This window comes from Lathamus discolor, chromosome 2, assembly GCF_037157495.1.
Source record: "Lathamus discolor isolate bLatDis1 chromosome 2, bLatDis1.hap1, whole genome shotgun sequence".
NCBI lineage: Eukaryota > Metazoa > Chordata > Aves > Psittaciformes > Psittacidae > Lathamus > Lathamus discolor.
In genome coordinates, this window is record NC_088885.1 from 35,209,168 (window position 1) to 35,235,120 (window position 25,953).

The 25,953-nt window shown below is 40.3% G+C and overlaps 1 protein-coding gene and 2 long non-coding RNA genes across 5 annotated transcripts in view; 1 reads left to right on the top strand and 2 right to left on the bottom strand.

Annotated features, from left to right (window-relative positions):
• The window catches only part of CDK6 (cyclin dependent kinase 6), a 139,892-nt gene that overhangs the window by 30,316 nt on the left and 83,623 nt on the right, over positions 1–25,953 (top strand). The gene's annotated exons all lie outside the window — the stretch shown is intronic.
• Positions 2–4,223, bottom strand: LOC136007900 (uncharacterized). Its single transcript, XR_010609903.1, has 2 exons — positions 3,275–4,223; positions 2–970 (listed from the first exon to the last, which is right to left on the bottom strand). It is a non-coding gene; the product is annotated as an uncharacterized LOC136007900 (long non-coding RNA).
• On the bottom strand, positions 4,231–12,281 carry LOC136007898 (uncharacterized). 2 transcript variants are annotated; one of them, XR_010609901.1, is made up of 4 exons: positions 12,129–12,281; positions 11,726–11,850; positions 5,046–5,096; positions 4,231–4,757 (listed from the first exon to the last, which is right to left on the bottom strand). It is a non-coding gene; the product is annotated as an uncharacterized LOC136007898 (long non-coding RNA). The 2 variants fall into 2 exon arrangements; XR_010609900.1 differs by lacking the exon at positions 5,046–5,096.

Below are 25,953 nucleotides of genomic sequence, written 5' to 3' on the forward strand. Positions count from 1 at the left end.
ATTTAAGAAGAAAAATGTTGTTTTTTATTTCAGAAAATACTAGATAGGCAAGTAGATAAATCACAAAGACAAACTGTGTTTTGATTCCATAGGATTTTGTTATATCAAAATAGAGTAATGCCCAGCCTGGGACATGAGTTGCAGCGTGAAGATCTGTATTCACCAACAGATGTAATCTCCTTGTGGAAATGTTGCACTTGTGTTTTGTTTTTTTTTTTCTCTTTTAGATTTATAAATCTCCTGAATCCATACTATTTTACTAAATACAGCATTCCAGATCATTAAGAATGACCTTTAATTGCAGCTGTAGACAGATGGTTTCATTATTGTTTAGTCCAAGGCTACTTGAGCCTTCCCCAGAAGGTGTCTGGCAAAGTGCTGAATGTTATTAGAATGGATAAAATAAATCCTGTGCTGCTATCACCTTCCTTCTGTCTTTTCCCCAAGAGATTCCTTTAATTTTGTGTCCCTCTTGCCAGGAAGGTTTCTATATGTTCCAAGAGCAGGAAATGATCATGTATAAATGGATCTGTGGTGAGCTCTGCAGAGCATGGGCTTAAAGGAAGGGGGTACCCATGACCTTTGTTGTAGAAGCTGGGAAGGCACTCAGTAACTGGAAGTTACTAAGTTCTCCCATCATGTTGCTTCATATTCTGCATCTGTAAGGGAGGACCTCTTCCGAGGATAGGATGTGCTTGCATTATTTGTACTAAAATATGTATACCAACCCCTCTTCTCCTTTGGGAATTTCCAGCAAAGTGCTACATTGAGGATCATAGCTTGAAATATTTGGCAAAATGTTTGTGCCTGGGAAGAGAAAGAGGTATTGATGTTGATATATTGGGACTGTCTGCTTAACATTTCTTTTGATTTTCTTTCTTTCATGAGGAGAAATAATTTATGCTTTCAGATAATCTTGCATTTGTGAAAGCACTTTCTGGAAATATGTCATCTTAGTCTGGCAAAAGTCCTGAGGGAGGAAAAGAAAACATGAAACCTATCTGAAATTTAGTTGGTTTAGTATTTTATTACTTTTTTGTTAACAGCTCCGAACTTAGGTGTTGCTTGATCTTTCAGTATAAAATGGGACATAAAACTGATGAAGGTTATTTCATTTGTATCAGTCACAGATGTGTAATATCAGCCAGTTCCAGCAACCATGGTTTTTAAAGCAGCCTTAATGGATAAAATAAAAAAATGGATACAGCTGTGATTCAGTCCCAGCAGAAGATTGGAACACAGCTCTTGCATTTGAAGGACTCTTCTATGATAATGCTTTTAGGGTTCTACTTCCTTTTAGGCTTTAAATCTACCTTAGGGAACTGTATCTCAGTGTAACTGGCATTATGTAAATAACATACATGGTGACTGACATACTATCTAAATACATAGAATCTTAGAATAGTTAGGGTTGGAAAGGACCTTAAGATCATCTAGTTCCAACCCCGCTGCCATGGGCAGGGACATCTCACACTAAACCATACCACCCAGGGTTTTATCCAACCTGCCATTGAACACTGCCAGGGATGGAGCATTCACAACTTCCCTGGGCAACCCATTCCAGTGCCTCATCACCCTAAGGGTAAAGAATTTCTTCCTTATATCCAATCTAAACTTCCCCTGTTTAAGTTTTAACCCATTACCCCTTGTCCTGTCACTACAGTCCCTGTTGAAGAGTCCCTCCCCAGCATCCCTATAGGCCCCCTTTAGATACTGGAAGGCTGCTATGAGGTCTCCACGCAGCCTTCTCTTCTCCAGGCTACATTAAAATGGTTGGGAACTGAATGACTAGGCCTCTGAAATGTCAATTTTAAGCACCATTCAAGCTATGTTCATTTAAAGGGAATAGAAGAGGTGATGATTGGACTAAAACATCTGTGATTTTTTAAAACCTGTTCTAAATTTGCACTCGTAGACTGTAAAACATAATTGTGAACATATATTTCATGGAGGTAAAACACTGGTGAAGGAAATGGTTTGATTTACTTTTGGAAAGCACTGTTCCACATGCACAGTTCCCTAGTTCAACCCAGTTGATATATCTGATAATTTGGCACAATAAAAAATTTAGCCACACAGAAATAAGGAGGAGCAATCCTGATGTTTTATGTGCAGTACAAGCTCTGCTGCAGCCGGTGAAATGAGTGAGTGTAAAATTCAGCTTGTGGTACGTACCGCTCCTTTTAAATATCTGAGGAAAAACAAAAAATTGCTGTTTACTCGGTCATTGCTATTGATTTCAACACTTGCACAGTAGCTGATGTGCATTTCTTGAATTCTGTTTGGCACAGGGAAAAAAAAAGATATGATAAACCTAAGTTGCACCATGTTGTTTCACTGTTTATGTGAAAATATACAGTTTATGGAGGTACTTTAGCTGATAGTCAGGGCTGATCACATGAGGAAGGGTTTCAAGGCTTATTCCTAATACATTTCAATACCTTTCTAATGATACAGTCTTTATGGATATTCCTGATAGAAACTGAAGCAAACTATAGTTCTCCTGGCTACAGGGAAATATTGCCATTTTGCAGCAGCTGAGCATTTAACCCAGAGCACATACATCGTTAAATGACTAATCTGACTTTTTATAGTTTGGCTTTTGAGGTTAATATGGATTTGTACTTCATTTATTTTCCAGAATTGCAGACAATTTGTGTAGAGTATTTCCCCTCACCACTAGCACAGTACAAAACAACTGCCAGTATTGTAACACCATCTGTTAAAGTTCTGCATGTGTCAGCAACAAAGAGGTGCCAAAAGAGCCGAATAAGCTCTGGGTAGCTTGAAGGATCTAATATACCTCTTTGGCATCATGGTGTAAACTCAACAGTTGTTAGTAGAACTTGAATGACATAAAATTACTATGAGAGAAGTATCAGCCCCAAAAGATCTTTTCTGTGAGAATTAACTACCATCATTACATAGCATTTGGGGGAGGGAGACTTAGCTTTTGCTGGTTTGGGGCATGTGGGGCTTTTAATTACCAACTGTCAAGGAATATAAGTGACATCAGTACCATTTTAAGGATTTGCTTTATGTTTAGCAGATAGTAGTCAGACTTTAGCTGTTTGGAGAAACTAAACATATCCATCATTTGAACATAACTAAAGCTTTTGTCTTAATGCCGCTCAGCAATGCTTTCTAATGTCTAAAGTCCTGCGGTGGAAGTCACCATACAGGGTATTTTAGGAACATGTCCACAGGTGCCCATGAAGTGATAGAAGAGGGGCAGTTGCCCTTTGAGGCATTGCCTGCTAGTGGGAATACTTACCTAGGATGTAGAGCAGACATGCTCACTTCCTCTCCCTGTTGCCTGTAGCAGTAATCCGTTTCTTTGGTTATGAAGCTGGCTGCTGAGTTCCAGGTTATTCTGGACTGAGATATTTTAAATCTTTTTTGCTGAAGCACTTTCACTATTTTTTCATGGAGTGTATTAGAGGGATGAAGAACATGACTCCAAATACTTATGGACATGGCATTCACCTTTGAAAGAGAACTGTGATCAACTCCTTAATTTGATTAATACATCTTTATAACTGCTGGGTTATAGTCTTGCTCACCCTTGCTGGCTTGCTCTGTCAGACCTTGTTAATATATGTTCCATATGGCATGAATCAGAATCGGCAATGACAACGTCTTCCTTCTTTCCTCTCTAGCCATCGTATCCTCCCTTCTTTTCTTCCTGGGACACTCATTAGGGCAGTTTATGTGGAAATGGAAGGTATGAGTTCAGTTTCCTCAGGACACAGCTGTTAGTCATGCACAGGTCTTTGGTAATGTAAATGGCATTAGCAGTTGAGCATCCGAGAGACTTGGCTCATTAGGAACTTTTGTTAGTTGACATAAGGGTAGTGGAAATGGGAGTGACACCACTGCCACAGAAAGTCTTAAAAAAACATGTTAACAGGCCACTAAAGCATTCTGATGTGTTGGTCTTTGGGACTGAAGCATTTTGAGGTGATCACATTTTGAGGAGATGCTTGTGAGGCTGGCATGGGGTTTTTGATCCTGAAGGATTTGGATATGTTTGTTATAACGCTAATTATGTTTTTAATATGGAAATCATGTGCACACAAACTGATGTTTATTGATTTAAGCTATTTCAAGGTATATAACAATACTTAGCTTTAAATTAATATATGCATGTGATGGCTTGGTGTATAGAGCTGTAAATTAAGTGGTTTAGGAATGGCTCTTTGGAGTTCCACCCAGTCATCTTGTTCTGTGGAGTTCCCCCCAGTCATCTTGTTCTGTTGGCCAAGGAGTCTGGAAAAATAAGAGGGGATACCTAGCTTTTAGCCTGTTTCTTTCACTTTAGCGATGAAGCAAGTTACCTTTACAAGGTAATGTCATTGTAAGTTAAGTTGTGGCTTCTTGCAGTAGTTTTCTCATAACTGATCAAAATTTAGCCTGCCCAAGCTACACATGCTAACAGGGCTGGGCCCGTTTCAATGTGACAGTCAACAGAGGAGGGAGCAGAACAAATATCTCCAATAACAGCAGGTGCATACTTTATCTGTCGTGGCATGTTATAAGAGCTGGGAATGTCCTTCTACCCAGGTCTGTGATTTGTTAATCTTCAAGGTGCTCCCCCACAGCCTGGAACAGGGCAGACAAATCAAAGTTATATCTTTTTATCTGGTGTTTCCTGATTCCTCCTGAATTGCTTCTGTGGATATTATTCTGTTTCTTCTATGTATAGGAAGCCTAGGTCTCCATCTGATTCAGGGATCCAGATTTTGCTATTTAGATGCCTAAAATTGAGAAAGTACAGCAGTGAACCTAATTTCCTTTTGTGGATTTATCTGATAGTAACCCATACATTGAATTTTAAAATATTACCCCCAGTCCTAGAATAAATGTAGCAGTTGCATCCCTGTGCATTTCCTGTAACTTACATTACCTGCTATCAGATCAGGCACACCAGTCATATCTTTGCAAGACTCTTAGAAAATTAATATGAAGATGTTGCTTCTCAGAAGGCAAACCAGTGTTCAGTGTTGTGAGGTGAGTCATCAGCCATCTGCCACGGCTGTACCTACCCGCTCGATCACGTATGAGATGTGGAGCAGATGTCACACAATCATGCAATTCTGAAAACAACACAAGATATTCCAGGAAAATAGGTTCGCCAGTACTTTGAGTCTTCAGAGTGTGGCCATATTTAACAACATCAAAAGAGCCTACTCAAATTAATAAGAAAGATACTAAGAATAAGAGCTGTTGCTAACATTTTCCTGTCAGTACTTTCATGGTAAAGAGAGAAGCAAAACTTAGTGAGGAATTTAGAGTCCAAAAATAATGAATCAGACCCAAAACTGATACTAAGAGGTGTAAATCCATTAGCTTCAGTGAAATGATGCTCATTTACAGCTGCTGAGGACCTCATTCTTTGTGGAATATTTTGCAATAAGTTTTGTTTGAAATCTGTATTATGAATGAAAGAGTTGCCACTAAAAAGACATGAAAAACAAAAGGACTGAACTGATATATTATTGTGAGATAAATCTTTTATTTTTTTCTCTGTTATCGTACTGCTAGGGTTTGGACTGCTTCGTGGAAGGATTGCAGGAGAGACAGCAGGTGCCCAGCACAAGTGACAGCTCTGGAGGAACTAAGCCTTAAAAAGAGGATATTTTCCAAAGGGTAGCGGTTCCCTCTGCTGTGGGTGTTGTCATTTGTTTCCCATACAGTCAGTGTACAGCCTCTGATTTTAATTATGGTGGCATTAAATATCTTCAAATTCCTGCCATTTGCAAATTCAAATTGGTGATAACGTGTAGTTGGTTTTTTGCAGTGCTGTAGCCCAGGACTGCCTAGACCTCCATTGCTTGCAAACTGAGGGCTCATAAAAATGTGAGGCACTCCAGTAATTTTCAGTCACTCTGTCCTGTCTAGAGTGATTTAAAATCATTGGAGCACTTCACATTTTTTCAGTTGTTCCAGTTTGGAAGGCAGTCAAGCAACATTGTGGCATAATTCATAAAAGCAACCTGCCTGAAATAATAATTTTAGCCTTTCAAAACAATGACCCTGAATTAGAAATGTCGCTGTGAAAAGATGTCAGTCAAGGACTCTAAATAGACATCTCAGCCTACTTTTCTTTTAATGGCCCAAATTCTCAAGGCAGCGGTTCAGTCCAATAGGGCTCTAAGGGACACATGCTTTCTGAAGTCAGAAGGAAGCTATTGTTTTCAATAGATGGAGGGCCAGAAATCATCATTATTCTGAAAGTCAAAGGGAATTAGGAAACTGAAAAGATTCTGAATTGTGGGCAGGGATGGAGATTGAGCCTTTGGTAGAGCAGAATTTATTATCAAATCATTGCAAAATGGCAGTATTACAAACACTGGAAGTGAAATGTTGTTATCAGCTTATTTAATTTCTGCTAGTTCTGCAGAGCTGGACATTGATGTGATGCAAAAAAGAAACCTTATGGATCCTACTGCTCCAGATTTTCTGAAGATGCTCTCGGATTATTCGTGGCACTGCAGTTTTGCTGTTGGAACATCAGTGTGGTAGCAATTGCTATGTAAAAGGCATTGATGCCGCTGAAGAAAGAAAGAGAGCATGAGGTAGGGATAATGCTCAAGCAGGTGTAAAAGTGGGGCTACATGGCAGGCAGCATGTCAGAGACAGTGCTGTACTGTTCCACAGCGAGCTTGTGGCCATTCCTTGGAAGGGGGAGTATTTTCAAGATGCTTTCCTTTGCCTCAGTAGTGGTGTATAGTCACAACTTGCTCTGCAAGTACCTCAGTGATCAGCAGAAGCATCACTCTTGTTTTCAGAGTCTTTCTCTTCATCAAAGATGAGATGCCACAGTTAAAGCAATTAAGAGAAAGCTGTTGCAGCTTATGGCGTACGTAAAGTGGTGGCAGAACAATAGACTGAAATGTCTGGATTTACTCATGTTCTGAATTTTTCTTACAATCGATGTCATTTTTGACAAGTAATTTGAAGATCAGATTGCAGCATATGTGAGATAAAGAGGAGATGTTCAAAGATCTATTCTTGATCAACAAAAGTTGGGGGCAGATAGAAATCACTTTCTTACCAGTTTCTGCACTGGAAGGAAATAAGGCCCCTATGCTTCTGCATATCCACAGAGCTATACTTCACCCGTTTTCGGAATTTTTATACTTAATTTGGAAGGGGAGACTGAATGACACAAACTGTGACAAGACAGATACTTGGGAAACCTGGCCAACATATTTTTTCTTGTTGAACTCTAGATTCTAAGGGTGGAAATCAGCTGATCTGGGACAAGAAGCATTGCACCAGGATAGCCAACTCGGCCAACTCAATTTCCCATCTCAGCCAAGTTACTGCAGCTCAGATTCCCTATACTAGAATATTCACACAGTGTCCATATTTATTCACAGCAAGTATACAGCTGTAGTGTAAAATAATTCAGAAGTTGGCCACAGACAACTCATAGCTGATAGAAGATAATATAGTAAACAAATTATTCGTTATAAAACTCTTTATTCTAGCCCAAGAGAAATTTAATACTCTTGCACTAGCTACATGCACTGCTTATATGCCAGTGAATAGGCAGGTTATTTCATCCCACAGTAAAAATTAATTTGAAGCATGTTACTTTATTGGCACACTGATATAATCAAGGTATGTTGACTTTGTTTCTTTTCCTCTATAACAGATGTATTTAGCTTATGACAGAGAACAATGTCCCGTACAAGTGGATGGGGTGGAATTTTTTTGTATTGCGTGTTCACGTATCTACAACTTAAAATTAGCTTTAAGAATATAAGAATTATATATATAGGCACATAAAGACATGCATCTATACATACAATTATTATAAAAGTCCTCTGGCATATTTGCAGAAAGAATGTTGCTATTTGAGCAAGTGGGAGAAAGGGAGTGGGAAACTTGATGATCATCACTCTACTGTCTATGAAGTTCATGATCTCGAAATAGATGTGAGCCAAAAGAGGCCAGAACTGTCAACTCAGATGCTTAGAGAATAATCAACAGTTCAAGAACACAGAAGAGATAGCACCAATTCTCTTCCTATGTCTAGGGAGTGCTTTGGTGTAGATTATTTATTTTATATGTGTACACATGAATGCATACTGCACATACACATACATGGGTATATATGTGCACACATGTATTTCTACTGATTCCTAGAGTCCATCCCATAGGCTTATGTTAGCTCATCATCAGATACAGCCAAGCTGGAATGAGGGCTATTACAGTTACGGGGAAGGAATGAAATTGGACCCAGCTGAGGCTGCGCCTCTCCTTCCTACGTAGTGTGTCAGATCAGAGTCACCTGGAGACCCTCCATCCCACCTGCCCTTGCAGATACCAGAACAGACATGGTTCCTTCCAGCTTCCCATCCTCTGGCTGTCAGGGACAAAAAGGCAGAGAAGCACCAGCCAGTGGCATCAGCCAGCTACCCTCAGCTGCTGGAGCAACCAAAGCCAAAACCTCTGACACTCAAGAGAACTTTCAGTGATTTTAACTCCGTGTTCTCTGCCTGTGCTGATCGCATTTTTTTTTCCCAGCCGTTTCCTTCATCCTTCCCTTCCATCTTCATTTTTTTGCCTCACTTCCACTTTGTATTTACAATGTATAGCAATCTTTTGTTCTTTCCCTCCCTCCAGAATTTTTCTGTCCATCACTTCTCTTTCCATTTTGCTTATTCCTTCCTAACTGACTCTACTCCCATAAAAAAGTAATGTCATGGAACTGTCACACCATTTCTCCACCTGGGGTTTGTCTTGTCCATTTTATTTGTAAGCTTTTAATGGAAGAGGTTGCATGAAAACCCTTGACTGTATAAGGGCTCACCATAATAGGCCCTCCTTTTTGACTGGCCTTTACACAATACCTTGTTAAACATGAGTCATAATAATCAGATCCTACAACAGCATTATTTGTCTAAAATTGTGCTTCTCCTGTGTTCTGCTGTTTCCCCACCACAGCCACTTCACACATTTACACAACTGCTTCCTTTATATATCAGTGCTCTGTAATCAGCAGATGGTTCATGTTACAGGTTCCTCAGGTTTCAAAGTGAGATAGATAAAATGAGCTTTCTTCCATTTTGAGAATATCCTTCTTTTTAAGAAGTCCAAACAAAGACACACATTACTAGTAAGTTTGCAAGCAGCTGCCAGAAGACAGAAAATTTAGAATGGAAATGCGAGAAAAATAACAGAAATACTGTTTGTTGCTTGCTCTTGGTGCGACAGCAGGGGAAAATACTTGGAAATTAAAATGATTAATTTATTTGTAGTTCTAATAAAACAGATATGGTTTTGTAATATTTGCCCATGTCTGTACCCCAGAGTGCAACTATGGGTCAAATTTTTCTGTCATGTAATTGTGGGCTTCTTCAGGTTCCTCCAGGGGTGCATGTGGTGCAATGCTATTAGCATCAGTTAGCAAGCAGCCTTTCATTTGTTTTCCTCCAAAGTTTGCAATTAAGAGTAAATAACAACGGTTTTAGCTCCTAGATCAAATTTGTCCTTAATTTTTTGGTTGGAAGCCTTATCCAAAGACTCATAAACATTAGTATTTTAGGTTCTTCTTACTTCTCTGTTATCGTTACTGCTATACAATACTACCACTGATGTCTGTATACTTAAAACATTTAAACTCATGCTAGAATATATACCTGAACCTTGTGGTTCAACTGTAGACCTTAACAGAGAAACCCCAAAGGGAGCAGAGGCTCTGCTCCAGCAAAGCACTTAAGCTTCTGCTTAATTTTATGTAAACAGATTTCTTCAGCTTTAGAAGTGGGGTTGAAAGACTGTGAATTAGAAGAGGTAACAGAGGAGAATCAGTTGTTACCCTATACTATAACCTGATATATTCCAGGGTTAAAGAAGAATTGAAACCATTGTTTCTATAGTCTCAGATTAGTCATAAACATGCATTTTGCTTGTGTTTAAATGCTTTGTCAGAGTGAGGAAGTAGTCTTCCCTCAAAACTTACGTGTAAGCAGTGTCTGTACTTTTGGAGCCCAAATCCTGACTATTCACAAAAGTGTGTCATAGTTGGTCATCGCAGTAAACTGACTCAGTCCTGGAAAAGGGCTCCAGAGGATCACAGGTTTGACAGAGTGGTTTGTTTATTTCTTTTTTCGTTAATACCATAACTGTTCTGGCCACAGAATTTTCCCATTTGCCTTCTTTGAAAATCGTGACTCTTGAGAATACCCACTTAAAAGAAGCAGCTGTTTTTTACCATCGTGGCCAGCTCATTAGAAGCCGGCACATTATAACATTATGTCACATTATATCCTTATTAATACTGAACAGTGCCTTATACCATAAAGGGTGCATTGAAATTAGTGGCTTAATTGCAAACAAAGTTACTGCTCAGCAGTTTTCAGTGTTGCTAAATATGTGACTTTACAAACAGTGCCATAAAAATTCTAAGTATTTCTGAAATGTCCCACTTCTTTGGTCTGTGCAATAGGAAGCATTGCACTGTAACTTTAAAATGCCAAAAATAATCAAGAAGACATGTTAGCCATCTCTTAAGAGCATTTCATTTCCAAGCCAATAAATTCAGCTGCTGAATGTTTGTCCTTTGTTTTAGGATATGACAGTTCTATTGCATAACTACAATTAAGGAATCTCAGAAGGCTCCAAAATGTTACAATATTCTGTGCGTGCAAACACAGTCATTTTTCGTTTAGTTTTACAGCAGGGAAGGGGCACTGGAATGGCAGTGTTGCCTTTTTTTAACATCTAGTTTATGATTCATTCTAAAATATTCTTTCATTTGGAATTAGCTGCACATATTCCTGTTCTGACAAGCAGGGTAAATATTTTAGCAAGGACTTTTTAGAGAGAAGTTTTGACAGTAACATACTCCTCCCTTAGTGTTACAAAGGAAATGCTTGCTATCCAAACCCAGAGTCGGCATTTTAATGGAAATGGTTCCAAGAGAATACGTAGGATGTTACAAATGTAAAATGCATTTAATGAAAGAGTATACAGATGTCTTTCATGTATTTTAAATAAAAATGTCTAATTTGAGACTTGAGAAAATCAACAGCGATCTCTGAGCCATATGCTTGTTATTACAATAGTATGTTGTGTATAACTGTCATTCGGTGAGAAGCAACACAGACCAAAAAGGAAAAGACGTATAAAAACATGAAGTTAAAGGAGGAGAAACCATCTTAGAAAGCATTTTTTATTAGGGTTTTGGGTTGATGAGAATATATCCCTTTCTTGCTTTTTGTTTGCTCATGTAATTCCTGCTGATGTCTATAGGGCTTATTGAAGACATAGGAAAGGGGGAATAGAGGCCAAGCTGCGTGGGCTATAGTGAACCAAAACTGCAAAGAGATGCATACTTGACAGGGAATTTAAAATAAAAATAAACCACAGTTTCTTTGCTTGGTTTCTGGAGCAGAAAGTCGCAAAACAAGCAGAAAACTTTTGGTTCTTGATGAAATGGTTAGTTTAGCTTCCTTACCTCAACTACTCTGAGTGTTTCAGATTTTAACCTTCATTTCAGTGCAGAGAATTTAGACCTATTTCAACTTAGGTTTATGTCTGTGAAACTGGGGCTTTGGAAAATATTTCAGAAGCAGCTTTAGTCTTATGTGTGCATTTTGTTCTTCTGCAAATGTGGTGGAGGTAACCTTGATTTGCTAATTAGTGGAGTCATGCTTTATTGTGACAGAAAACTAAGAACAGTCCTTCAGTGAAAATAACAAAGACCTACCCCATGGTGATTGATGAGAATGTTGTACAAGTGAAATGAGCTGGAAAGTCATCATCTTGTCTTTTCCTTTGCCACAGGAAAAGCGTAACAGAGAGATTTCTTTTCTTCTGGTCCTGATAAGGAATCTAACGAAGCATAAGGAGAGGTTACACAGCATGGAAATGTGTTACACCCAGCTGCTCACTAGCTTGCAAAGCTGCAGTAAATAATACAGTTGCTATTTAATAAACAAAAGAAAACAAAAGTCCTTTGATAGTGATCCCTAGCCTCTCTCACTTGCCCTTCTGAAGATACAGTTTGTTTATACTTAATCGACTGTCATTTTGGAATAATATAGAATTTGATATTGTATTGCATAATTTGTAAATATTTTTGTTGTTGATAGGGAAAACAAAAGACTTACCTTTTTAAGGCCTGATTCAGCAAACACAAACGTATGTGCTCCAGTTTAGGCTGTAGGTAGTTTCATCCTCATAGGCTTTCTGTGAATGGTTACAGTGAAGACACACAAGAAGACATGTTGTTTTCTTTTCCAGATTGGCTTACATAATAAACAGCGTACTACTTTGCTTGTCACAAGTTACCCTTTTGAGAAGCAATGATGCATAGGTCACAAGCTACATTTGTCACATGCATCACTTGTGACACTTTACTGTCAAAAGATTCTGGAGGCAATCTTCTCCTCTCCCAAGAAGACTATTGACTCTCATGTTACACCTTTCCCTCCATCCCCAAGACTCACCCTCATCCCCAAAGCAGAGCTGATTCTTGTCTGTTGTCCTAACACTGAGAAATAAGTAGGCTCATCACTCATTGTGTCGAAGATGCCCGCTTTTTTAAGAACCAGTCAAGTGTTCAAATGAAAACAAGGCAAGGTTTACTCTAATTTACACTAATGTAGATCAGTGTCAATTTTGATCAGAACTGGAGGGGCTATGGCCCATGGAACTTCAGAGAGACTCTTTAGATGTGTGAGACCATTCCCACCACTGCAGGCACAGCAAACATCTTACACATTATCACTACTTGTTAAGGTTTGTTATATCAGAAATCCGCGATGAGCTGCTAATGCTAATAGCTGGCATCTTCTGCTGACCTAGCTTGATCGGTAATCACCTGGCCTGTGGGAGGCAGCAACCAAAGAGATGGAGTAGGACCACAAGGCCTGAGAGTGAGTTCAGTGGGAGAGGAGATGGCTGAGTGGGATGGGGTGCAGTGAAGGAGAGAAGGGTCAGAACTGGGGATGGGGCAGAAAAGGGAAACAGGGTGCATGAAGGGAGGAAAGAAAGAAGTAAAGAAAAAGGTAGGAAATTCTGCTTTTTAAAGTAAACCCTACTTTTAAAAGAAAAGAAAGGAGAAAGTTGATGGACCATGTGAGTGGAAGGGAATGAGCAGTTGTTCCCCTAGTCTGGTGCTGTCAGCAAATTTCTCATGCTTTTTGTGAAAACAAAAGGTCTTGTGCACTTGCTTGGCTCCTCTTGCAAGACCTCATCACTATGGCTTGGCTGTAGGATAGAGTGCCTGTTTCCTTTGTAATGCTCTTGGTTCAAGAGCTATGGATTTTTTAATTCAGCATAATAGAATTGCAAATGAATTGCTACAGTGAATATGTAGAACAACACAATCTGCTGAGTGCTTTAAAAAAAACAGTTGTCTTGTTCGCTGCTTTTGATTTAGGTGTACTAAGGCATCAGTAAGATTCTCATCCCTATTTTGACAATTCATACAATGCTATAACAGCATTGCAAAGCTATATGTACAAGTCTTGGATTGGGGCTCCTGCCAAGCTGGTTTCAGTAGGCCACTGTACCCTTTCGGCTCTTTCTTGAAGCCCATTTCCACCCATAACTTACAAGAAATCTTTCTTCTTCTGTTTATCCTTGGCTTTCTTCAAGGTTGTCATTCCTTTATAATGAAAGGAAATTCTAGATCTTTGGAGTACTTAAAAAACATTAACCAGTTAATCTTTGCAACGCTCATGACGTAGTTAACCATTATCCCTGAATTTATAATATGGAGCAAGAGAGGCAGCAAAGTTAAATGAACTCCTGTAACTACAGCTCAGGTAGTAGTTCACCCTGATGTTGAGCCATTGTACAGCACTGATGAGCATCACAATGCTTCTGCCATGCAAGTATATTACAACCCAAAAAATCATTGAAGAGTGGCTTCTAAAAAGTGAATCTGCATCTTTCTGAAGGTCCTGCTAGACCTGATGAGTGAGGGAGGAGAACGGAGATACTTAAAAGCAGTGGGACTAACTCACATCTTTGAAAATTGATGGACAGAGTCCCAGTGAGTTCACTGGGCTTTATCTGGGTCTAATATAAGGCCATCTTCTTCCTTAGTATGCAAGTGCTGTTCATGACTGCTGAATTCCTAGAGATTTTTTGTGATGAAAACAGTCAAAATTAATGAGGCCTAAAGTCCAAACTCTACAGTAACCCCAGTTTCTAATTCACAAAGCGACTGCTGTCTTGCCAGCTTCTTTTACAGTGCCTTGAACTCATATGTACCTGTATATGTCCTGATATGTGTGTATCAGGAAATAGAGCATGCTGGTGATGTTTAAACAAGTGTTTTCTATTAAAAATTGCTGGACAGAGTTTGTAACTTCAAGGGAGCCATGAAAATTAGGTGCCCAAGCCCTACTGATTTTAAATGATGTTTGGGGTTTCTAATCTGTAGGATGATCTGTTTGACTGCTTTTTTTCATGGTCCAAAAAAAAGCATGACTTATTTTCTTGTTGCCATGTAGGTGTTTCATAAAGAACCTATGAATTTTAGTGGATGCTTGGCTGAAATGATCAAAGCTGCCTTGGGTGTAGGAGATCTGGTCATCCAAATCCCCTGGGATGCTTCTAAAGTCTCGTCCTTTGTTGTTATGTATCAGCGTATAAACAAATCTCATCCTTCTTGATGGCACACTGCAGACAAATCCACTGAAAATTTCTGCAGAAATGTCAATAATGTTGCTAAGGTGTTGATAGACCATTAGGAAGAGTGGTCTGTCATAAATTTCTATGTATTTACATAATTTGAATGCTCCTCTGGACCACAATCCATGTGGTCTAAGCTGTTTGCACATGATACTGAGCATGTTGAGATGTTAGTCTTTGTTCTGAGATTAGCCCTTCTGCTCAGGTGACAGTGTAGGACAGTGATCTTCCAGGACCTTCCACGTTATCTGTAGTGTTAGCTGAAGGTAGCAGTCCCCAGATGATAAATTTACAGATTTCTTCTTCTAGGAGACTTTACCTCTGAAGTCCAAAGCTGTTTGTAAAGCATTTTTCTTGATGTATGTGCACAGCATTGTTTCAGCTTTCTAATCACTGACCAGCTGGCTTGTTAGTGAATAGAGCTGTGGGCCCCTTGCCACATTTCATGTGAGGTCTTGGCTGGGTGGCCAAGCAGGCAGCCTGCAGCCAGTGTCAAAGCAATTCAAGAGATATTGGCACAGCAGTGTCCCCATTAATTTCTGCTTGTCACATGCTGTCATGCAAGTTACACCAGAGAGGAAATGACCGTTGGAAAAAAAAAAAGTATGCTTGTGGCACTTGGTCCCCTCCAGACGCTATCCTTGAGGTTAAACAAGTGGATACAATTAGCTGCTATCCCCAGACAGCTGCAGCGAAGGAGAAGCTGAGATCTGGGCCCCACAGCAACGTGTCTTTCCTGTTAGTGAGGAGTGTTGGCTGTCAACATAAGCCATATTTTTAACCCTTAATAGAGTTTGAGTAAATTAAAGAGTTGTTATGACCAACAGCATCATGAAGGTGCTAGTAAATAGCTGTAGTGCTGATTGACCAGCATTCTCCTCCAGGGAAAGGGTTTTGTTTCTTGGTACCATTCCTCGTAAGGACCAGTGTCACAGAATTGGTCCATCAGTGGTTGATAGTGTACTGTAGTTTGTAGATTCTGGCAAGGAGTGAGACTGTTTCTCTGAACTCCTTCCAGAAGCAAACTGAAGTAGTTGAAGGAAGTCTCATCCAGCTTTGTAGATTTTCTGGGTGGACTAATTTCTCTGATTACATCAGGAGAGCTTCCACAAGGACTGAAACAACTGGTGATATGCTTAGGATGTCCCAAAATACAGCTTGGGAATGCAGAAGCAGAGCCTATGAAGAGGAAATGACAATGATGTCCGATGATGAGAGAAGGAAGTGTGTACTATTAAAAGCAATCAAAAATCTATGCTCTACTGAGAGGTGATAGAGGAGTGTACAGAGTGCTCCAGAATAGACTGACTTAGTCAAGTGAAAGTCTGGGCTTTACCCCAGAAGGAACAGGCTCACAACATCAGTCATTGTTGAGTACAGTGACCATTAAAGAAGCTGGAACTATATGAGAAGTGTACTTCAGAATTCAAACTACAGCTCTGCCCCAGCAATCCAGCTTGATCTGATGTGATGCTTAGATACCAAATTCTGACAGCTGTCAGTCACCAGCCAAATGCCAGAACGGGCTTTAGAGCCAATGCATACAAATCACAGAGGATATTTCAAGTCTCAACCAACTGGGTGAGCCAGTAAAAAGTCTGGGGGCTTTCTTGGTTCATTTTAGTCCTCATCTCGTTCTCAGACTGTATGAGGAATCAAAGAGGTAACAACCAAGATGAGCTCTGAGAGGCTGTCTCAAATACAGTTTTATGAAAAGCTTGTAATTAAGAGAAAGTTTCCCACAAAATATATGGGGATGTACGTAACTGTGATGATATCATCCAGGGATACAGGGAAAAAAAATTGGGTTTTTGCTTATCTAGGCTCAGATCATAGAATTATAGAATCATAAAATAGTTTGGGTTGGAAAGAACCTGAAGATCATCTAATTCCAACCCCTCTGCCATGGGCAGGGTCACTTCACACTGGACCAGGTTGCTCAAGGCCCTGTCCAACCTGCCATTGAACACTGCCAGGAATGGAACATTCACAACTTCCTTGGCCATCCCATTCCAGTGCCTCACCACCCTCACAGTAAAGAATTTCTTCTTTATATACAACATAAATCTCCCCTGTGTAAGTTTAAACCATTACCCCTTGTCCTATTGCTACAGCCCTGATGAAGAGTCCCTCTCCAGCATCCTTGTAAACTCCCTTCAGATACTGGAAGGCTGCTGTGAGGTCTCTACACAGCCTTCTGTTCTCCAGGCTCAAAAATGGTAAATTCAGTTAAGAGCTGTGCCTTCTACTGTGTCTTGTACTGGGCAAAAGAGTGGAAAATTTTGAGCAGTTAAAAAAGATTGTTGATCACAAAGTTACATTTACCTGCTGTAAAAATTCCATAGCCAGGGCAGGTCTTGGTAACAGTACAGCACGTTTGCTAATTTCTGTCAAATTGTTAAACCAAAATTCCCCTCTGTTCTCATTTAATTTGCATGTATTTTCTCTTAAAAATACCAATAGCCAGGTAGAAAATGTTATGTGCTTCATTTGCATGTCTGGTAATTCCACTTTGATTGGAATTTTTGGTACACTGAATCACTGAAAATAAGTAAGTTGTATAGGTTTCCTTTCAGCCACACAAGTCTTTCTCGTCAAATATGAAAAATTGCAGCTGATGAAGTCAGACTTGAAAGATCTGTATTGCAAACTGACTTGAGAGGTGTTGAGCTACACAATGAGAAATTGGTGTGGGAGGACTTCTTACACTTAAATTAATATTGATCTGCCTGAAATGAAATACATCCACATGTATGCTTATGCACGTGTAATATGCATGTGTCCCACAGGTGTTAAGTACACATTTCACATACTGAATTTGCTTCACAAATACTGAGATCAGTATGCAAATCTGGCAGTATTAAGATACTGGTAAAATAGATGTGCTAAGACTGACACTTTTAAAGACTTCTAAAATATTAATGCAGGTCTCTGTTTTAAGGAGGGCACACGTAAGGTTACTTAGAACAGTTCCTTGAACAAAATTAGGTGCAGCCATTTGTCTTAGTCTTGTCTTAACTATGTTGCCTTTGCTGCTGATGAGTACTGGTGATTGAGTAGTGTTTGGAGCATGCCAAAATATGCTTGGTCAGGGTCACCTGTGGCAGTAAAAATTCAGTGGTTCCCTTCTAATTTAGAAGGGACAGTTGGTGAGTGTAGGCAAAGGGAGCAGAACACGTTAAACCTGCTGTGGTAGCTATAAATTGAATTCAGTCTACCAACAGCAGCATGACAGTAAAAGGAAGATAGTTCCTTGTGTAAAATTCAGTCATAATCTTATGGCATTGCAAATAGCGTTGATCAGCCTCAAGCTTTTTCAAAGACTACCATGAACGTTTATAATTCAGGTAAAATTTTGCATTTTTTCTGCGTCTTGTTCACAGTTGCAGTAATTTATTTAGAATTTTCTAACCTTGGTTACCTTACTACTTCTAATAGCAATGAAAATAGTCTTCAAAACTGTGTTTTAGAGACTCCAGTCCTTCAGATATTGTATCTTTTAAATTGTTATACAAACAGTTCTAGCCATAAAATCCCAAAACAAATTGAAAAGACCCAAGCAAGCAAACAAAACTATATTCATTGTTTATACTTTTGCAGTTGACTAGTGTGGATATATTGCCTCCAATGGGCTTACTCAAAATACCAAAATGCATGTATACATCCATGAATACTGTTGTGAGTGTGCATGTCTGGAAGGTTCTTCATCCTAGTAACTGGATAATCAGAAATCACTTGCCTGAGCTGTGCTTTCTGTCTTACAAAAGTAGTTTAAAATGAATCAAAAACTGTTTATCCGAATCTATTTTAAAACATCCCTTAATCTACCCTGAGCGTATTGAAGTATCTTTAATATAATTGAAATAATTTTACGATTCAAAAATAATTATGCAAATATTTTACCTCATATTTAAAGATACTTAAACCTGGCATTTATTTGTCAACAAATTGTTTACATTTATGGTAGCAGAGTACAAAACTCCCAGCAATTATTAGACCAGTTCGTTGCATAAGCCTGGCAGATATTAGTTCCCTAATAGTACACTAAATGAATTTGCTGTATATTTCTCTCTGGACAGCATTTTATTCTGCAAACAGAAAATGAACATTTTGTCTTGTACAGTGAGGTTGATTAATACGGCAAAGTGAATGGGTTATTTGGATTTATTGTTCTCTTATCAAAACAGTGAACATATTTATATTGAAAATGCTGTGAAGTTCACATTCTTTTGGTACTCTAGTTAATTGACAGGAATATCACAGCAGTCTTCTGACGGATGAACCTTACCCTATAAATACTTTCATGCAAAACAATAGGACTACTCTGAGATAAACTACCACACAATATAAGGCAGAGGAAGAGCTCTGTATCCTGGGTGTATATTGGGTTGAATCATGGATGACTTCTGAGAGACTATAGTTTGGCTAGGTAAAGGCAAAGAGCACAGCCTCCTCCTCCCTTTTTTGAATACCCTGCAGGGAGACCAAACAGAATAGCTTTCTCCTGAGAGAAGAAGGAAAAGGGCAGGAGGGCAGGGTTCTATCTGCTTCTTACTCTGTCCCAGCCACTGCACCCAGCCAGCTGCATGGAGAAGAGCATCCTGCAGCTCCATAGGCTGTGGCAAATTGCCTCTTTGCCCCCACCATCTCAGTCATGGCATTCTGGATGGGCTGGTGTGATGGGTTCCCAGCCCAGCATGAGGACAAGATTTAGAAAAGAAAATAACTGCATTTAACAGGGAGTCACTACGTTATTACTAATGCCTCTGAGATTCAGTGTAACAACATTAATCATGTCTTTTGCTATTCATGTATCTGTACTGTGTAATTCCTCAGGAATGCCATTGTTTTTTTGGCATTAATTAATGTTGACTGTTTGTTACAAAGTATAACCATAGAAGTGCTGTAGTTATTGTGCTTCAAAAATAGGCCCCAGAGAATGTGAAAACTCTTTAAACTTTCATTCCCGCATGTTTAAAAAGTGCCCTTTAAATTGAAAGCAATTGGGTGTTTGGGGGTTCTGTATAATCCTGTAGGATACAAGGGAAGCCTCATCCTGCTCTTCATCTGCTCAGAGAAGGCCCTGCTGTTCAGTGAGAGGCAGTGCACCTTTTTGTCAAAGTAGCCTGACGCATTACATGTTGCCGTCTAAAACTCGTCCTCTTTGTTTACACTTGCAGTTGTCTCTTATGCAAACACTCTTACAGGAAATGTTCAGGACAAGTATCCCAACACCTGCCATCCAAAATAGGGACATTCCATTCCATTCAGCAAAAAGAGAAAAACACTTTACAAGTAGCTCTGGGTGAAGGGTACAGGTTGTGCAGATGCATGTGATACTCCACAGAGGAGTAGGAGAAATGTTAAGACATTGCAAAAGATTGCTGTGTTTTACCAAATCTTAGCACATAAACTGAGCAGGAAGAGGAAAAAATAAAAAAAAAAAAAAAAGCCATAAAAAGCCTGTGTGTTAGTGCAGATTTAGGGTCTGTTGTAGCTGACAGGGGTCTGTACTGTGTTGCTTTTATTTGGTGATATGACAAGTATATATATTTGTGGATTTCCAGAGGCTTACTTTCTCTGGTATTAGCAACTCCTATGACCATGAGCAAGGGCAATCTGATTAAAGATTTTTCTTTCTTCACATACTAGTCAATGGAGGAAAAATGGAAGGAGGGGCTGGCCGCTTGGGAGGAATATAGGACAGTTGTTAGAGGATGTAGGGAGGCAATTAGGACAGCTAAGGCCTCCTTGGAACTCAATCTTGCTAGTCGGGTTAAAGACAATAGAAAGGGCTTCTTCAAATACATAGCAAATAAAACTAAAACAAGAGGCAATATAGGCCCACTGCTGAACGAAGTGGGTACCCTGGAGACAGAGGATATAAAGAAGGCAGAGGTGCTGAATGCCTTCTTTGCCTCTGTCTTTACTCCTGCAGACTCTCCCCGAGGGCCCCGGATTTCTATAGCCCCAGAAGGAGTCAGGACAAAGGAGGAGTTTGCTTTGGTAGATGAGGATTGGGTTAGGGATCAGCTATGCAAACTGGACATCTGTAAATCGATGGCTCCGGATGGAATGCACCCACGGGTGCTGAGGGAGCTGGCGGAGGTCATTGCTAGGCCACTTTCCATCATCTTTGGTAAGTCGTGGGAAACGGGCGAGGTGCCTGAGGATTGGCGGATGGCAAAGGTCACACCAATCTATAAGAAGGGCAAGAAGGAGGACCCGGGTAATTATAGACCGGTCAGCCTTACCTCCATCCCTGGAAAGATGATGGAACAACTTATTCTTGACTCCATCACTAGGCATATCAAGGATGAGGGCGTCATTAAGAACAGCCAACATGGTTTTATGAGGGGGAAGTCATGTATGACCAACCTTATAGCCTTCTATGAGGAAGTGACTAGGTGGAGGGATGATGGTAGAGCGGTAGATGTAGTTTTTCTTGATTTCAGTAAGGCATTTGATACTGTCTCCCACAGCATCCTCATAGATAAGCTAAGGAAGTGTGGGCTTGATGATCAAGTAGTGAGGTGGATCGAGAACTGGTTGAAAGGAAGAAGGCAGAGAGTTGTGGTCAATGGCGCAGAATCTAGCTGGAGGTCTGTGACTAGTGGAGTTCCCCAGGGGTCGGTGCTGGGACCGGTGCTGTTTAATATTTTCATCAATGACCTGGATGAGGGAACTGAGTGCACCCTCAGCAAGTTTGCTGATGACACAAAACTGGGAGGAGTGGCTGACACACCAGAGGACTGTGCTGCCATTCAGCGAGACCTGGACAGGCTGGAGAGTTGGGCGGGGAGAAACTTGATGAAATTTAACAAGGGCAAGTGTAGAGTCTTGCATCTGGGGAAGAACAACCCCATGTACCAGTACAGGTTGGGGGTTGACCTGCTGGAAAGTAGTGAAGGGGAAAGGGACCTGGGGGTCCTGGTGGATAGGAGGATGACCATGAGCCAGCAATGTGCTCTTGCGGCCAAGAAGGCAAATGGCATCTTAGGGTGCATTAGAAAGGGAGTGGTTAGTAGGTCAAGAGAGGTTCTCCTCCCCCTCTACTCAGCCTTGGTGAGGCCGCACCTGGAATATTGCGTCCAGTTCTGGGCCCCTCTGTTCAAGAAGGACAGGGAATTGCTTGAAGGAGTCCAGCGCAGAGCCACAAAGATGATTAAGGGAGTGGAACATCTCCCTTATGAGGAGAGGCTGAGGGAGCTGGGTCTCTTTAGCTTGGAGAAGAGGAGACTGAGGGGTGACCTCATCAATGTTTACAAATATGTAAAGGGTAGGTGTCAGGATGATGGAGCTAGGCTTTTTTCAGTGATATCCAGTGATAGGACAAGGGGCAATGGGTGTAAACTGGAGCATAGGAAGTTCCACGTTAACATCAGGAAGAACTTCTTTACTGTAAGAGTGACAGAGCACTGGAACAGGTTGCCCAGGGGGGTTGTGGAGTCTCCTATACTGGAGATATTCAAGGCCCGCCTGGACAAGTTCCTGTGTGATGTACTGTAGGTTACCCTGCTCTTGCAGGGGGGTTGGACTAGATGATCTTTTTAGGTCCCTTCCAACCCTTGGGATTCTGTGATTCTGTATGGTAAGCAGCCATTCAAATGTGTATGTTACCTCTGGGTGGAGGTTTTCTCTGAAGGAGTATTGTTCTTGGTGTTTTCCTTCAGGTTGCATCATGCTGTGTCCCCCTTTACCAAGGGAAGTTCTAGCATCTGTACCTTTACTGTGGTGCTGGGATAGCCTAGCCCAACAGCTGAACTCCCACCTAGCCACTGACTCCTTTCCTCCACCTCAGCTGCAGAAAATAAAGAACAAGGAAAAACGTGCTGAGATAAGACAGGGAGATTGCGTACTGTGACAAAACAGACTCACCCTGGGGAAAACGATCTTAGTTTGATGTCAGTTAAGACACATATTTAATTGGTAATTAGTAGGAGGGAAAAAAAAGATGCATTCAGAGAACACTTTCCCTGCCTTTTTCCAGGCTCCACTTCACTCCTGACTCCCCCACCCCGAGCACTACAGGGCCAAGGGGTTTGAGGGGCTGTGGTCAGCCCACAGTGACTCTCTGCCTCTCCTTCCTGCTCACGCTTTCTGCCTGCTCCAACATAGGTCCTCTCCATAGGCCGCAGTTCCCTCAGGAACTGCTCCCATGCAGGTCCTCCAGGGGCTGCAGCGTGGGTTTCTGCTTCACCGTGGAGTACCTCCTCTTTCTCCTCTCAACTTGGTGTTCCCTGTGCTGTTTCTCACTCCTTCTGTTTCCTCCTCCTCTTTCTGGCCAGCATTTTCTACCCTTTCTTAGGTATGTTTTCATGGAGGCACTGCCATCTTGGCTGACAGGCGCAGCTGTACCCTCTGGTGGGTCTGTTGGAGCCGGATGTGTCTGGCACGGGGCAGCCCCCGGTCTCCCCTGACAGAGGCCCCTGCAGCCCCAGCTGCCAGTGCCTGGGCACCAGCACCCAAAACAACTCCATAGTTCCTGTTTCCCTGGAGTAGATACTTGAATTACTTGATCAACAGCCATGCCATCCTCTCGTAGGTTAGGCAGGCAGAGTACTCTGGAGAATCTGGCTGTGCTAAAACAACAAGTAAGTTATTGCAGGCAATTGACAGATTGGAAGTCAAGATGGTGGGTGACTCTTAAAGGATCAGGATGGTATTTTGAAAACCAGTGGCTTGGAAGAGATTTATGGTTCAGAACCTGGAGGAGGGTTATGAGGGGTGAGCGGAGTGTAGAGTCAAGAGGGGAGGGCACAAGGAGGAGACAAAAGTCTGCAGAAAATCAAGGGTTTCTGCTCCTGATGCCCCTGAGTTGGGAGATGTGAGCCATGATCTTCCCTGTGGCAGAGGCATGACAGCAGCTGCTCAGCCTAACCCAGCCTATCTCCATCTTTGCTGACACCAGAGGCAGAATATGCAGGACTTACTTCTTATGTCATGAGACTCATGACATAATATGGTGCTGCTTGAGAAGTTCATTGTTATTTGGTCCTGACATTCATTGCTGATAAATTAAGTGGATATCAGACTTGAGCAATGCCATCACTGATGCCATATATGGTGCAACATGCAAAAGATGCAGCATTCACATAACAAATGTTTTTCCCAACTGTTTCCATTATGAGGGTTTTACAAAATTAAAGCTACGTATTTGCCTCTAAGGAAAGTGTATTTGTTCACTGTATCCCAAAATAGCTCAGTTTTCAACTGAGTTATAGATAAATATTTGAGATTTGTGCTTAGACCACATTGAAAACTTAGCCTGAAAAGGGAAAACATTGCGAAGTCACATTTATCTGAAAGTAATCACAGTGAAATAATGTATATATCTTCAACTCAGGCAAGAACCGTCGTGGGTTTTGTGATATTAGAAGCATGGCAGAAATCTGTAATCAGCAACAACAGATGCTATTCTGTGTCTATGTTTGTAAGCCTCAAATATCCAAAGAAATCTCATAGACGTCAGTAGAGGATAGATCATGACTCGTTGGAGGTTGTTCCTCAAATCTACCAAGACATGAATCTTCTTGTTTGTCTGATAGAATTGATCATTTTTCAATTAACTTTTGTAATATGATTGTAATTCCAATGTATGGAAAGAACAATTTTCCAAAGAAAATTTCTCAGAGAAAAGTAGACATGTTATAAGCTAATCCTTGATACACATGAATCCTGTCTTGCAGTTATTTCTAGATCTTGGTAATTGAGATAGTCCTGGGCAGTCATCAGTGATACAAATGGATGCTTTTCTGTTAGATGAGTAGAATTACCCTGATTTAATTAGCTAGTGATCTGGCTTGTGCATATTTATGGCCTTTATCCAATTTGCTAGCAAAGGTTAGTATCTTCTGGTATTAGTTACGGTATCAAAGAAAACACACAGCCCAGACTGAGTCTGATGTTTCTTGCAAGTGCCTGACCAAGAATATGAAGTGATTTTCCAAATGCAAGGCCTAATGGGTTTTGACTAGGCTTATGTACAGCACAAAATTAATGATTCATTATGGATAAGAGTAATTTAAAAGCTCTCTCTTTTGTTTGCTTTGATATTGAAAATGTATTTGTGCAAGCAAATCAAATTCTGAGCTGCACAATTTAGTATTTTATATTTAAAGTGCATAATAATAAGCCTGTATCATCTGATTTTGGTTTCTGCCCTTTTCAATAACTGGCTGAGAATTTCAAAACAGGACAATAAAGAATCACAAATATCAAATGGTCTTTTTATATCAAAATGCCCTTCTGTACACACATGAGTCTTTGGGCTGTTCTTGCAAGATATTTTTGAACTGAGGTCTTTTTGTATGTGCAGTATTAAGCAATAAGAGATAGCAAAAGAGCATAATCAACAATCCAAAATGAATACTAGAGAATAACCTGTATGGACTAATTTCGGATTTACTGGAAGACGAAACTTAGTGCTTCTTTTCCCAGTTTTACTTCTTCCTAATACCTCTTAAATTTATACTTTCCTGGTACACTTTTCTACGGCACATCTCTTTTTGTGTGTGAAGAGAACTTCTGTAAACTGTATTCATCTTTTGAGCCCTATGGGGGGAGGGAAAGATATACCATTTTCCATTTCCAAATATTTTCATTTTTCACCTGTGCCTGGAAGAAGGCTCTGAATTTCGAAACTGAAGACATTGCTTGCAACTTGCAGCTAGGAGAGCAGGATTGAATTTGCTGAGCTTGAGGAAGGAAGCTGAAATAAAATCAGCATCAGTTGTGGGAAAAAACCCATTCTTGATATGTTTAGTAGCGGCAGGAATGAGTTTACATACTTGACAAATGAGTCGGATGCAGAAATATCACCCAAAAGGGACTCACCAGGGTCTACTGACTAATCCTTAAATTCTTTAAATCATTTTCTTATTTAATCTGGTATTATGCCTACTTGGAATAAAAATATTAGACCTAAATTCAGTGAAACAATTAACTTGAGATAACCAAGTACTTAAATGTTCTTGACATGTTCTTTGCATATGAAAGACTGATCCAAAGGCTGTTGGTGTTTGATTTAAGTTATAATAGCACAGAGTGAGCATTTATGACACATATTAATTCCACTGATTAGTGAAACCTGCAGAGCTGTAGTCCTAGCTCTTCCATATGTTTCTGAATTGCAAAGGGAAATTATATAAATATAAGAGGATTCAATACAATTTGTATAATCGTTTTAAAGGTGTAAACCCTAGTAAGGTAGTTACCAGATTATCAGATCTCAGTTTTTCCTGGGGAAACAAAGGGAATACAAGGCATCAGCTTCAAGGAATGGAGTTC